The sequence below is a fragment of the Chamaea fasciata genome, unplaced genomic scaffold (genome assembly GCF_029207755.1).
Source record: "Chamaea fasciata isolate MVZ Bird 193981 ecotype frontalis unplaced genomic scaffold, bChaFas1.0.hap1 SCAF_1, whole genome shotgun sequence".
In the NCBI taxonomy this organism is placed as follows: domain Eukaryota; kingdom Metazoa; phylum Chordata; class Aves; order Passeriformes; family Sylviidae; genus Chamaea; species Chamaea fasciata.
In genome coordinates this window covers 119808149-119824180 of record NW_027094086.1, presented here as the reverse complement: position 1 = coordinate 119824180, position 16032 = coordinate 119808149, and the positions used below count along the sequence as shown (strand labels likewise).

At 35.2% G+C, this 16032-nt stretch overlaps 1 protein-coding gene across 2 annotated transcripts in view; it reads right to left on the bottom strand.

The window, feature by feature from the left end:
- SKAP2 (src kinase associated phosphoprotein 2) overlaps window positions 1-16032 on the bottom strand; it is a 121717-nt gene that overhangs the window by 80158 nt on the left and 25527 nt on the right. The window lies entirely within an intron of this gene.

Sequence of the window (16032 nt, the reverse complement as noted above, 5' to 3'; positions counted from 1 at the left end):
TTTAAGGAGGATGGTCCATTTAACTGAAAAGATCTTTTACAAGGCAGACAGACAGAAGGCAATCCCGGAATGTTTTCAAGGACTTCCCATATTTCAGAATTATAATGGCAAAATGCCTACATCAGAATCTTAAACTCAAGCATTAATCAACAAAATGAAAGACTAATTTTATAAGAAAAATGTAATAAAACTCATTTTAAGAAGTTTTCCCTTCATTATTTTTTCCCTTAAAGGAACCAATTCTCTCCTAATGGTAATTATGCTGCTTTGGAGTAATGATAATACTCAGGCAGCTCAGTTTTAGGCTGCTGTTTTTAAAGTGAAGCCAAATCACTTCACTCACTTGCAAGTTGAAGAGTAACTTTCATAAACTTTTCTACCAGTTTATGTAAGCTATCTGTGATCTTTCAGATAGAAAGCATTGTACTGTTGCCTCCAGAATGTACTGTACTACTTTTGGTATAGTCGATATACCAGCCTTTAAATTGCACCACCACCTTTTAAAAAAAAATAATAAAAAAAAACAACTTCAAATGAGCCAGTAAGGGAAAACTCACAGTTTTAGTGTCAGTATCAGCAGTTTAATGCACTTCTGTAAATCCTGAGGAGGGGGAAGTGGTACTGGGGTCCTAAACCTAAATGATTTTCCTGATACTGAAAAATCAGAGCAGGATATGCTATTTTTAAGCAGTTAAAGAAACACCAACATTTTCATATTAAAACAATATTATTAAAACTAAGACATAATACAAAACTACAAACATCTCTTGTACTTCAGAAGGCATCATCAGTCTAAACCCAACCAAAGAGTCTTTTTACCATTTACAATAACACTCAAAGCCATGGAAGTTGTATACACATTAGGATGACATCTCTTAATAAATGATGTGGTTCTGAGGACAGGGGGAAAAAAGTTTATCTTATATCCCCTTAATATCCATTTCAAATTGTCAAAAACTTCAGAAAGCTGGAACGTGTGAGACATAATGAAGAGATCTTACCATGTAAGCAGGAGCGAGAAAACGTAGAACTAGTCCTGGCTCTTAACCAGACTCCTTTCGCAGTCTTGGGCGAGTCACAGCTACTTTGCCTCCGCTGTTCCTCTTCATAACAGAGAAACAGTATTCACATCTTATCTAGAAATGCTGTGATAATGTTGTTGGTTTCATTATGCTTGTCTTTAAAAAATGCATTTACGGGGAAAAACATTTCATTTTCAGGCCTGCTGTGCCACTGATTTTCCCCTGCCACACCCACACACTTTTTCAAAGTAATGTAAGCAGTTGGAGGGAGGGAGAGAGAAGGGGTAGAGGGAAGGTTCCAGCGTGTGTAAGACTGGGATGTCACATATGTACTGATTCCTGCATTTCAGAAAGCTACACACTTTCTTCTGTGACTGCTGTAGCATGCCTTAAATTGACAGAGGAAGAGTGAGGAGAAGACCATGAAGATTATCCTTATGGTAAATGGTAAGATGACTCTGATTATATAAATGAAATTGTTTTTAAAAAAAAAAACACATTTTTTTATTCTGATAATGTTGCCTTCTTCTTTCTTCCTTTATAAATATAAAATCACGTCAAGTGGAAATGCTGTTTTATAACACATTCAAAAAGGTCATTGAAAATGGAGAGAGTTCCACCAACCCAAGTCAAAATTTCCTCAGTTTGGATATGCACTTTTTCAACTCTCACTGTTACTCAAAAAGCAAACAAGCAACTGTTAAATCCAAGTTATTTTAGTTTAAGGACTTAACTTTTGACCCTCTACATCTTTCCCCACATAAAGAACATGTGTATCCTGAAGTGGTGAACAAGTAGCACATCAAAAGAATGCTGACTATTAAAGCCTAAATATAGTAATATGGAAATAATAATAAGAAAGTGGCATTGCACAAAGTATTACTGTTGTATTCCTGACCACCTGGCCGTTTTCTTATATTACAGTTATATTTCTAGTAAAGGAAGAAGAGATTACTGTGGACTTCAACAGCCACAGGAGATTTAATTCCACTTCCTGTTACACACCTTCTGTACAACATTGGTCCTCCACCAGCATACTTGTACATCTGTTTCCAAACTTTGTCTCCCACCAGTTTTTAGTCTTATCCTGATTAGGTTTTTCGGAGCATGAAATTATTCAAATTCATACATACAGCAGAAGATTCTAAAACTGCCTTGATCCAATGAAAGCAAGGTGACATATGCAAAATACATTACCTCATTTACTGGCACTTAGCCAGTTTTCACGGCTTTTTTATTCAGCTTCAGTCTGTCCATAAACTGAACTCCCAAAAGCCGCCAATACAATCTATGATTACCAACAAAGCCGTATCAAAATAAAAATCTAGCTATCATGTCGATTCATTTTTACATTGTTTCCCACAAAAGTGTTTGCATTTGTAACATGCACATGCACTCTCAGATCTCCCCACATAAACTTGAAATCCCGTTAAAATAACATACTTTGACAACAAATTTTCAAAAACACCTGACAAAATGGTACCGGAGAACAACACACAGAAAGAGTCAGTGAGACAAGTACTAATGCACAAGACTCTTGAATCAACTTTTCATGAATTATCTATACCATTGCATGTCTTATATCACTACCCAAGCCCATTTCTGTGCAAGATCAGAGGTATACTGAGCAAATAAAATTACTAATTGCTGTTCTATTTGTTCTGGTTTCATTAGCATTATTTTATTCAACGGTACACATGTTAGCCTATAAAACATACTGACAAGCAAATTTACCTCTGGATATGCAAGGGAAATACAACACATAAGGATAACTTGGTTCAAATTATTTACAAATCACTGGTATATTACTTCGAACAATCTTACAGATGAAGAAACTAACATAAAAAAGCCATCAGAGCTAGACAATTGACTCTCAGTCACAAAGAATTCATTAATAATTCCACGAGGACCATCAATGTAATTATCAAACCAAAAGGACAAATTATGGCCACATCTACACAAAGGTAGGAACCAGAGTAGGTAGTTATGTTGTAACCACACTTTTCATTATTATAATGCTACCTTATAATAGCGTTCTGTTTTGTTTATTAGAAGGCAAGGGGAACCTAAACAACAATCTAAAGCACTCCAGTTCTGAATGAAGCAATTTTTTTCTCAGTTTTAAGGTGATATTCATCTGTTTAGCTTGTTCAGTTTCATACACGTGATTTTCAGGTTTTTAAACATTTTGACTCAACACATCTGCTTTTTGTACAATTTTTTCACCTTCTTGGTTTCTATTTGAAAATTCTATTCATTAAAGACTATTTTTCATTTAAGAACTGAATCATCTCTAACAGCAAATAGGGTGAAAAAATTCTCTAGCTGACATTCCTAATCATAGAACTTGGGAAAGGAAAAGTCAGTTGAAAAAAAGATTAACCTAGAGACTCAGACACTCAAGGCCCTTTCCAAAATACAACAAGCACCTATTTGATATCAACACTATGTTCTAAATTGCTGCACCTCATTATCAATCCTTGAAAAGAAAAACAAATCTCCCTCAAAATGTCTGTTTCTGAAGGACAAAGGCAATTAACAGGGGCAGGTGAGAAAAAAAAAAAAAAAGACAGTGTAGTGTACTAGAGTGACAGGAATTTAAAGATGCCATACACATTAAGTTATAGTTCCTAAATTAAGGCTTAAAGGCAACAAGAACTCTAGATTCCTCAGACCGGTTCAAAGTTGAATTTATCCCTGGTTGAAAACATCCAGGAAGCACAACAACGCTGGATTAATTTCTCTTTTCAACGTACACATTAGTAAAGGTAGAAACCCTTGTAAACTCCATCTTAAAAAAGGTAATAAAATGGTGCTAATATAAACGTGATAGTGCCTTAATTATGGCCTCAGTCTACCCAAAAACAGACACAGCCAGCTGCCTTCAGCCTTCATGCTATTCAGTGTTCTGCACATCTTTAAACACTCCTTATTTCTACACCTCTTGAGCTATAAAAACAAAAATGAGCCACAATAATTAAATAAAATATTCTTCATATTTATCATGGCTATGTTCATACACAAGTCAGACACCCAATATCTCAATGACTGTTAATGAAACTGAAAGCCTAATTAGCAAGATGAGGGGAATAACCCCAGCATTCTGGCCCACCTCCAGTACGAATAATTGCTTCTACCTATGCAAAATCCCCCGTCATTTCAATTAGGTAAAGTATTCCTCACATCCTGCTCTTAAATTGCTTGGTATTGTTTATAATGCCATTGTAAAGCTGCTGCATTCTACCCTGGGTACGGTTGCATTTTGACAGTAATAATGTGGCAATTCCTACTTTTAGTTACTTAGTTCAAAAATCTTAGTTTTGCAAAACGCTGTCTGCTATCAGAAAAAGAACCAACCAACTAAAAGAAAACCCCAACACTAATTTATTGTGCATCTATTACGGACAGACGTACAAAATCTGTGTAGAACACAGGGAACACGTTAACAGGTACTAAGGTACAAAAATAAGTCAATCAGGCATAAGCATCTCTTCAAGCAGCCATCTTACCACACTATCACAACTTTGAATGTCTCAGAAATTAAGTCAAAGCTAACACCTCTCACAAATGACAAAGTACATTGAAACACCCTTCTAAAAACTCATATATATATATATATATATATATATATATACACACACACATCAACTTTAACAAGGAAGAGAATGAAGTCAGTCAACAACCAGCCCTTCCAGGGCCTCCAAAACCACACTTGTACCTATTCCTAGACTTTGCTTCCTGCCCAGCAGTGTGCACACCCTGAACACCTGTTCCCCAAAACAGACACCAATTCACCCCAATGCCTTCATTTTTCCTCATTCCACAACCTCCAAAATTCCCTTAAAACCCTAAAATTTTGATTACGGTTCATTTTAAAATGTTCATCTGACTAAAGAAAAAAATCCTAATTGAAAAAGGATTTAGAAGTTTTGTCAGTTTAATTAATGTTGATTTAAAGAAGGACATTTGGGGCTTTTTATTGCTTCACCAAATCAGTGTTTTCTTGCTCTCCCGTTTTGGGTCTGAACTGCCACTGAAATGGTTATTAATAGGTAAACTTCCAGAGTGCTTACATTAGCCCACAGTCCTTTTATTGTTCACTCCTCCTTTAAATCGCCCTATCCCTTAAAAGATACAGTTTTAATTGACTATAAAATCCACTTAGAAAGGGACTCACTGGTTTGAGTTATGAAAGTTAAAGGTATGTTTCATTTAGGAAAATACGCAAGCAGATATCTGCAGAAATCCAGATAAACACTAACTGTACTTACTATTTCATGAAACATTTCAGTAACCACAACAGCAATTTATTGTTATTTATTGTTACGGCAGTACGGAAACTTCCACAATAAAATAAAGATCAGGAGTGAAAAGAGCTGTAAAACCATAAAAAAAAAAAAATTTGCTTTTTTCTTGTCCTGGCCTCCTAGGACTGTAAATCTTAGGCTTTCTTTTTCCTAAATTGTCGTCTTTCAAGGATTACCAGCGTTATAAATACCTTTGCCTTCTACTGACTAGACACATTTTCTCCTGTAGACTCACTTCCTGTGGGAAACATTACATATCCAAAATTACACACACACTATTAGAATTGCGATCACTGCCGCAATTCTTTTCACGTATTAAAAAAAGCACTCAGAATACAGCAGCTTTCAGTTTATGATTGTCTTCTGTAAAAAAAGAAGAATATCACTCTTGCATAAGAAACAGCAATACATGTATAAAAAATTATTTCAAAATACAGTAGAAAATAATTTCCATTAAGTACACCTGCTGGGGAAAAAGCTGCACACACCAATGATTACGCATAAGTGTGCATCTGTCCTTTAAATATGCATAGCAGTAATACCTTAAATGCAGTTCAAATCATGGCCAGTCTTGCTACATACAAAAATCTGCACCAGGCAGTGCTAAATTAAAAAGCACCTCTGATAAGTTTAAAAAAGACAAAGCAAAAATTGGTTGTAAACTCCTCTGCATTGCAAAGATCTCTTTTGTCTGTCAATCAACAGAAAAGTATTATTCCACCATCACAAAAGGCAAACCTTTGGAGGCAGTATAGGTCTGTGTGTTGTGCAAATGTGCAGTTGCTAAGAAGCAAATATGCTTCTCCTCTAATCAAATAGCCCAGCTCAGCAATGCTGCTGGCTTGGGGCAAGAAGCAAATTCCACCAGCCACAAACTTAGAAACAGTCCTGAATTATTTGTTGCTGACCGCTGGCTGAACCCTGTCCTGATGAGCACCATCACCATTAGCCACTTCTCAGTGTATTCCATCAACCAATGGCAATAGCAGCATGCTACAGCTCAGGCTGCAAGGAATTGATCAAACAGGGTAATGAGACTATTTCTTCATGGAGGTTATTTTAAATGAATATAAATATTTTCTTTCTACATAATTTGCCACAAAAGGTCACTGAACTCCCTGTGATTCTAAAGAAAAATGCTGCGGTATCCCCTTTATATATTTGAGTTAGGATATAGCCAACAAACAATTCTGGGCATTTTTGATGATCGCGTAAATCTTAATGAGGTGGCATCCCAGACAACTGATTAGCAGCAACGTTCTATCTTCACATTTACTTACAAACAAAAAGAAGATTTGATGCTATTTTAGAAAATCATGATATACCCATGCCCTTAAAATCTTTCATGAGAGAATATATTCCGTGAGACTAAAGACTTACACTTTTGCTATTAACAATAGATCATGCATATTTAGCTATGCTTGCCTTACTTTGATATTATAGCCCTTTCTATAGATTCTTTCAACTGAACTCATATGTTAAAAATACCCACTTTGTGTCTGAGTCATGTTACTGATGAGACCTGCATTCAGACACTTTATGTCTGTTGTAGCTGTTTTCTTTTAAAAGCCACTATAAAGAGACATCAGAAGATACTTGAAATTTAATTCAAAGCAACTGCTACAAAAATCCCATCAAGACCCTCCTTCTCCCACCCAAGATTTTTAATCCTATCATTTTCAGTACTGGACAATTTGTCCAGTGCTGGGAAAACATGTAAATATTGATTTAAATACCAGTCTAATAGTGTTTTATCAACAAAGGCATTACACTAGGATAGTACTAAGACTATGACAAAGAAATAGTGCTTATTATTTTCTACTTTTAGGGATAATAATATAAAAATATTCAAATAGGCCAACTAAATACAACTGTTCATGTTTGAGAATTTCCGAGGTTACCTTGAATAACTTTAAGTAAGTACTTTCAATGCAAAAGAAAATTTATATTTACACCCAGGGATGAGTATAATTCATTCATCTGAGACATAACACTTGAAAATGCAAGTTGAAATATAGATTTTTAAATATATACGTAAAGGATTTAAATTACTGCCCCTTGTCCTGATTAATAGGAGCTCACTTACATAAAAATAGAACAGGCTTCGGATATTTTTTTAATTCACATACAATATTCAAAGCTTGCTTTTCTTTTTTTTTTTTTTTAAACAGCATAGAATAAAAATGTGTCATCTGAAATTCTGTTCCTTTTATATGCTTGGGATCCTCAGCTCCTCAGGGTTTTTTTTGCCTCTAACTGAATGTCTCTGACCAATACAGGAATTTTTTTTTTAAATAAACTAGTAAGAATATTATTAATAATTACAAAAATAGCTTAGATCAACAGGATTTTCCACCTATTTCCCACTCCTATTAAAATACTATTTCCAAAACATTCCTTTCTAGCACTTTATCAATACCATCATTATATGTTGTATGGCAGTGGAGTGCATTTAAGACTTGAATAGAATAAAGCTACTCGGACGTGTTTGTTCTATCAAGCCACCATTTTTACATTTTTAAATCTTTTTTTTAAGAAAAGTTGACAGCAAAAATAAAACTGTAGTCCTGTAAGAAACAAAGAGATTTGCGGGCTATTTATTTAAAAACATAAAGCTTGTTATATCTGTAACACAGATCCTACAAATTCTTACCATTCATTCATAGTGTCTTTTAAATGTAAGTTTCCAAAAATAAAATAAATCTACATTAATGCTGAAGATGTTTAGAAATCTGTATGAAGACATGAAGCTAGTACTATTCAAAACATAGAAAACCCTGAGAAACTATTTTCAACACAGATGAAAGAAGCCAATTTATACATAAACCCTATTTTTTCCTCAAAGCAATATTAATATGTTAAGTCCTAAATTCCATTAAAAAAAAAAAAAACACCTCACGTGGTCCCTTACAATACCAATAAAAAACAACATTCATTTGGGGGGAGGAAAAAAATCAGCACCCACTTGCAAAAGACGTCTTGTCAACAGACTAACATTTGACAAAAATCAGTAGAAACAGCAAAGAAGCCAATACAACTTCCAGTGCCAAGGAGCCAGATGGCACTGCTGGAAAAATTATATCTACAGACTGGCAGCTTGATCCCATGATTATTGCCCAAGGGAGGAGGAAGAGGAAAAAAAGAGGTATTTCAGTGTGATGGAGTAAATCAATTATCACCAGCTCACTATGGCATTTTCACATTATTTTTATACCACATTCTAAATATCGCTCAAGTGAATGAGAGCACTGGAAGATTACAGCAGTCTGAACCAGAAAAAAAGGTGTGCCATGCATTAAAAAAGCAGTATGTACTTAAATGTACTTCTGTCAATTGCATTACGCAGTCCATATTTCCAAAAACAATTTGCAGATATATTGTCATTAATGAGTAAAAATAAAGTTTTTGTTTTGTGGTTTTACTTTTGACCTGAAATTCCAAATGTTATCTACAAAGATTACAGACAAAAACATATCTGCACTTTTCAATACAACTACATTCTTTTGTGTATTTTCAACTCCTAACAAGCAGTTATTTTACAAATGCAAGTAACCAAGTAACCATTTTGCTAAAATATTTCAAAAATCTTTGATCAAACAAGTTTGTGGTAGTACCACAAATTACTTTTCCGATAAAAGACAGAATTAAAGATAACTTCTGAAGAAGCTGTTAGGGAAAAAATCAGTCAGCTCCATCTAGAAGGAAAGCAGTTCTAGAAAACCAAAAGACATGCTTTTCCCCCACTACCTTCACATGTATAATATTCAAATTACTAAACACAAAATAGACAGAATTATAAGAATATGTTAGACTCTCCCTGTGAAAACAGGCAAGGTTATTTTTTTTTTTTAATTGGAAGTCAGTAACAACACTTGCATTAACTTCTTTTCCAAGAAACTGTAATATTAAGGCCCATTTCCTGTACCCATCCTTGCAAAAGAACAAACCCTATTACCTACCAAAAAGACTTGGACCACCTTCACTTCACTTGCCTCCAACCCATTTTCATTGCCTAGCCACATTCATAATCTAAATATCCTTCTGTTCCCATTCATATTATTTCAACACTAATCCTTTTCCTTTACCTCTTCAAAGTAAAGCAGTGACGCACAAGTACAGATATGTGAAGGACATCATAAACTAACTGTACCTTTGAATATGGATTGTGAGTATTTATACATCACCCACATCCAAGCTGTGAATGCCCTATCCCTGGAGTGCTCAAGGCCATGTTGAATGGGGCTTTAAGAACCTGGTCTAATGGAAGATGTCCCTGGCCACAGCAGGGGAGTTAAAACTAGATTATCTTTAAGGTCCCTCTCATCCTAAACCACTCTATGATTCTATAATGCAGAGAAATACAAAATTTGACTGTTGAGTAACTAGCAAAAATTGGTTTATATAAAGAACAGGGTATTACTGAAAAGGTATTACCAGGCTCTGATGTAACTTGCATTAAGGAGCGAGTGTCCAGGTAGGCAGAGCAAATATACAGAAGAACAGGAAAATCTTGTTTAGAGCAGAAGTCATCTTCCTCCATTATGCAGTGTAGGTTCATTCATAATTCCTTGCCCAAAAGGGGCTCAAAACTCTTTCTGACTAACAGCAATAGAGAAGAAAAGACCAAGATATTCATGGGATATTACCCATCATTATAGCGATAGTTAGTGGTGAATAGGCTGCACCTAATATTAATTAAGAAATTGTAGTAGTAATTTTAGTTCGGAGAAAACATGGCATTCAGCAGTTTTAGTCTGCCACTCAGCTCTTAAATCCTACTGTGGTACATTATCCAAGTAAACATCTATAAAAATTACTGAGGAAAATATCATACTAATACTGCCTAGTGACCTAGATGTCCAAAGAAGTATGGTTCCTGCTGAAAATTTTTCAAGCAGTGAACAATTATCTGCAACATCTTCTTGAGAATGCCAGTAATGAACTTGTCCATTCAATGGATACCGTGAAGATTTAATCTACTATGTGGGAGTTTATTTGCAAAACCATTCAATAAACCTTTTCACGACACAGTTTTTACTTTTCCACTCAAATTTAATCTCAAAATTCACAAATATTAATCCACTGCAAGCTTGCTTTTATTTAAAAGGAAACAAATCCAAATTCACTAAAACTAATGCCTGAACTGCATGATGCCTGATAGAAAACAGGCCTGTTTTGTTCTAGTTTAAGATCTATTAAGACAGAAAAACAGGAACATGGGAAAAATCTTTTTCTGTTCATTAGGATTGAAAAACACTTCATGCATGCAATAAATTAAATATGGGCACAAATTCTTAATCGCCAGTTCAGGGAAAGAAATGCCAAACAGCTTGTACTTACACTGCAAGGTTATACTTTTCCTTTTCCAGTAGGTTCCTATATCCAGGGACATCAAAAGCCTCATCCTTGACACAAAATACAAATTACCACACAGACTCTTGTTTTAAATAGTTCGGATCTAATCTAAAACAAAGAAAATGCTATGGTTCTGTAGAGCTTTTTCTCCCTGGGATGTTTGTGACTACTACACAGCATTGTCGAAGGCTGACCCATTTTTCTGGCGTACATGGTAGATCTCAGGAAGGAAAAGATGCCTCTTGCCTTGAATGCTAAGCAGCATCAATCTGTCGGACTTGCTTTCCTCTGGTACCCACCTCAAGGTGCCACTGGAGTAGTGTGAAGCAGTGCTATCATCTATGACAGATGCATCTTTCTGGTTCTAGGAAGAAAGGAGTAAGGAAGCTGCCTTGCCACTACTGCTTGGCAGGAAGAAAGAGGAATTACAGGGAAATCAGAAGAGAGAAATTCACGCAGTTGAGATAAAGCACCAATAAGATCCTAAAATCATAATCAACTGCCTCCAAAACCTACTTGTAAAGCTTATTGCATATCCAAGAGGCAGAAGGAAAACTTCTCCTCCTCCTTTTTATGTCAGCTACTTGTGATGCATAAGAACCGAACTAGAAGAACATTAGGCCAACAAGCAATAAATATCATGTAAATAGAATAATCTATTCACTTCAACTTTCTGGGCTTTTTTTTTTTTACTCAGAGTATTGTTATGTATCTTGAATAAAATTATGATCTAATATGAAAAAGAAATGGGTTAAGCAGGTCATTACTTAGTTTTTATTGTTGATATTGTCCTATGTAGTGGTGGAGTATACATGGCTGTTTTGTTATTGTTCAGTCACTGAAGCAACATAGATGAAATAAAATGAGCAACAAACCATGTCATCTCTCCCATGGGAGAAAGGTAAATGTTAAAAGAACACAGGGGTTTATTGTTTGATGGGAAGTTTTTCATCATGATAATTAGAAGTTCAAACACTTTAGTATCATCAATTTGTACACACTGTTAACCTACACGATGCCATTTTTAACTTTATTGTTGACTTTATTAGGGCCGAAATTTCACTTAAAACTTCTGCTTCCTATCAGAAATTATTCCCTTATGTTCTGTACAAATGGTTTAAATCAAATTTAATTAGACTAGCTTCACATATTTACCACACACTTTTTTTTCTTAAATGTCTTGCTTCTCCATTTAAGTCATTGCTGCTTTATGCATAGGAATGGATCCTACAAACAAACCAGTAAGCAACCAAGCAGTTCAGTTGTTTGTTCTTTTCATAAGGTTTCAAAAGCAGCTACATGTGGAAAGTTATTAAGATTCTATTCAGTCTTCAAAAATATTCATTACAGAAGGAAAAAAATATACTATTGCCATGTCTTTTATGGACAAAAGAGAGTCAAATGTCAACAGATTGACACAGTTTAGGGTATGTATTCTGTCCGAGCAAGCAGAGTGCCGCACCGGGACAAGCTACCCAATGGACAGTGCAATTATACCAGTACAGATTTTTAGGAAAGATGAAACAGGTGCCCACCAAGAAACATCTCAGGCAGACTATGGGTGACACATTGATTGCACTCTTAAGGCCTTTCCTATTCAACAAGCAGCTGATCTTCTTTACAGCTTTTGACAATTTCAACAAAGTTAGCACCCTCTTCTCATGTGTTAAACAGATTTGCATCTGGGAATTTACACTCATACGGTTGGTCCCACATGTACCAATATCCTTAAAAATCAGAACTTAAGAAAAAAAAAACCTTCATATTTTAAGTTTCTCTTCAGTATGTTTTACTTTTCACCATGTTCCATCAGCTTGTAAAAGATTGTATTCTGGGTGACATCTAAACTGTCCATAAGTGACTCAACCTAAATTCGTAGTGATTCATCCTTCCTTTGACAACCTCAGCACACCACATCAAGAATTTTAGACTTCAATCTTCCTGCTTAAGACTAATTAAAATTTTTTATTATTTTGAAAGCAGCATTTCTGATCATCATATTACCTTCTCAGCCGGAAACACAGAGTCATAATCCCGTTCGAAATTCTGACAAGAACAAGCATCCCCTCAAAATAAAGCTAGCATGCCAAAGTCCAGTCTTTACCCATTTTCGGTATGATGGGCTACTGCCCTCCTGCCAGTGCTTACTAAGAGCATAAAGTAGAAGCCACCACTTCTCACTGAAGATCAGCTATCCAAGTAAAACCCTCAATCTGATCTCTTTTACTCCATCTTGAATATTAAAAGAGATATAAAGAATAATAAAGTACCTGGTTTTCTGCCTTCAGAGATCTACTTATGAGAAAAACAAGACAAATAAAGAAGTTTCTCATTCTTTTAAATGGCTGTCATGCACTTAAGTTTGTACCTCTATCTCCAATACTGAAAGTAAATAACTAATCTCCTACAATAACTCAGGTAAACTTTCAGTGCTATCATCCCCAAGACAACAAAACATCCTCTCCATTTACATGATTATGTTACTAAAAAGTGGTATACCAAGACAAGACTGGAGGGATAAGAAGGGCAAAAGGAGAAAGGATAGAAATTCCTACTTGTATTTTTCCATTCTCTGACCTTTGATACCTTAGTTGCTAGCACTGCTTAACTGCCTCTGTGAGGAACTTTAATACAGTGCCTCAAAAATAAACTCAGTAGGAATGTAGTTGCAGAAAGTGGGAAAACATGTGTCTATGTACAAAGATAAAACCTTACTCTGAACTCTACCCACCTTCTTCAGTGACAGTATTCAAACAACTAGGAAAAATAAGGGGGGAGGGGGGAAGCTTAGTCAGTATCTGTCTTTGAGACTTAACATGTAAAAAGAAACAGCATGCAAAATTCAGTCACACAATTTTTCACTCTCACTTGATCAATCAAACTGCAAAATGTGATGCTCATATTAAGTAAATACTATAGATCATGTAAAATAGTTGGCTCTAGCCTGCAAAGACTTGTATAGAACTTTTCCAAAGCAACTACATAAAAACAAAGCACTGAAGCCTGTTGCTTCATCCAAAAATTATAGCAAGAAAATCATGTTGCAGAAGCAAAAAACTTTTGCTCATTTCCAAGACTGCACTTTGATGACAAACAGTAAAAGAACAACCCTTTCATTTACCCTTTATCCTCAAAGTTCTCCAATTGCCCAGTTTTGCTTGCTCCAGCCCTACCTTCCTCCACTTCAACTATGGGGAAATTTAATAAGAGATTCTCAGACTGTTTAAAAATTTTCTCCTAAAAAGCATATTTTACTCATAAGCTACAGCCAAATATGATAATTTGAAGAGCATACACATTTTTAGTACTTCTTTCATCCTTAGCTTCTCAAGGCAACATTCCTAGACTTTCCATAGAAATGGTGATGATCTAAATTATTTCATCACACCATTCACTGTGATCTTTTAGATCCAGTAATTATCCAATTACATACTCCCTTCTAGGAGAGTCTCTCTTCATGTCTTCTTCAGAGGTCCTCTTACAAAGTCAGAAAGTTTGGTCCTTTAATACTAGTGACATTTCTTGCTATAGAATCAAGTTACCATACATACCATAAACCAAAAAAAAGAAAAAAAAACTCTATATATTGTAAAGAAAGATTACGGTGTTATTAAACAGGAAAGTTTAAACCTGCCATTGAACCTGTATTTAATTCCTAGGAAACTTGAAAATTAAAGGAAAAATAGTAACTTTTTTCCCATTTACCTCTCAACCAAAAGTAAGTTTGTTTCCAACTTGAAAGAAAATCTTGGTATTTCAATTTTTAAGTATTTTGGTATGCTTTGATTTTTAACTAATCAAGACATATGTATTTCCCACTACATATATTCTTCAATAAGCAGATGGAAGGAGAGTAAGAAATCACAAGACATAACACTGTTATACAATGTACTATACAAAAACCTGTCATTTAAGTTGCAAGAAACCCAGTCATCAATAAGTGAAAAAATACCTCGCTCAAAAATCAATTATGTTGAGTCTTTTGTATAGAGAAGTAGTACACCTTTCAGGCAACTGGTATTAATGAGCAGACATGGCTATAGAATCTCCATCTGTTTTTCTGACAAAGCTGTGACTACTCCAGTCTCTCATTGAAATTCCATTAATCTGGTGCACCAAGGACCAATGCGAAAATCAAAACTCCATCTAACCCTTTATCAGCTCACAATAACCTACAAGTGAACTCTGCCTGTTAGCATACAGCAAGTTATGATTTTGCTATCAATCACGTTGTTAGCCAATAAAAAAAAAAGAAATCAAGTTAAGACCAGAGTGCCTGGCTGTGCTGTTTTGTTTGGTCTGTCTTGTTTTTCAGTTTGTTATTTTATTTGGGGGTTTTGTTGTGTTTTATCCCTCTTCCAGTTTCTGTAGGGTGTCTGGACATGTAAGCCCATGCATCATTCTCTTTCATTGTGATTTAATTGCTGCCAGCAATCCAGTCAAAGCATCACTGAAGTGTGCTTGAATTTCATTAGATGATATAACTTATGCTACTTTCCTACAGTACCTAATAAACCATAAAGAAACCAAAACACATATGGCTTGAGGGAATAACTGGAAAATTAGGTGGCCATTTGGGAACTGAGTGAACTTTTGAACCAGAGGAACAGAGAAAAAGAAATATTAAAAGGAAAGACAGACTTAGAATGCACACAGAGATGTGGGGGTTTGACCTTTTCAGTACCTAGAAAATTACATTAGCATTATGAAAAATACATATCATGTTTAGAGTTTATAATCCATCAAAGTTTAGATACTTTGTTAGTGCCTACCATAAGGTAAAAGTCAAAAGGACAACATAACAATCAGATTTGACAAAAGGCCTTTAGGTGACCTGTGCTAATTTAGTTATCCCATACTTATTGTTAAATGGATTATCTCTCTTGTAATTAATACACCATTAGACAAAGGTCACACAAAAACTCCAGGATTTTACAATGACTGTAACATACACATAATACACTAATTCTTTATCTGTTACCAAGCGTGTGCCTTCACAAATTATGTTTTGACAGTAATGCCGCAAAGTCAAATTGCGACACTTTCGCAAGTCACACAAACCTTGCAGCGTAACTCAAGTATATAAAGAGAAATGCCTTGGGGCTTTTTAGCAGAAAATATATGTAGAAGGTTTTACATAAAAATAGAAATGGACTCGAACATAAATAAAAACCACCTCAATTTGGTTACCTACAGATAGGGCCTTCTGTCAATGCTGAGAGTCTTGGTCCTACACAAATCAGGTTTTAGATCTGTACAGAGCCCTGCTGCACTGAACTGGTAATTATACAAGATCAAACATCAACCTTCCAGACCCAGTTTCTTGAGTAGGATTTAAATATTGAACA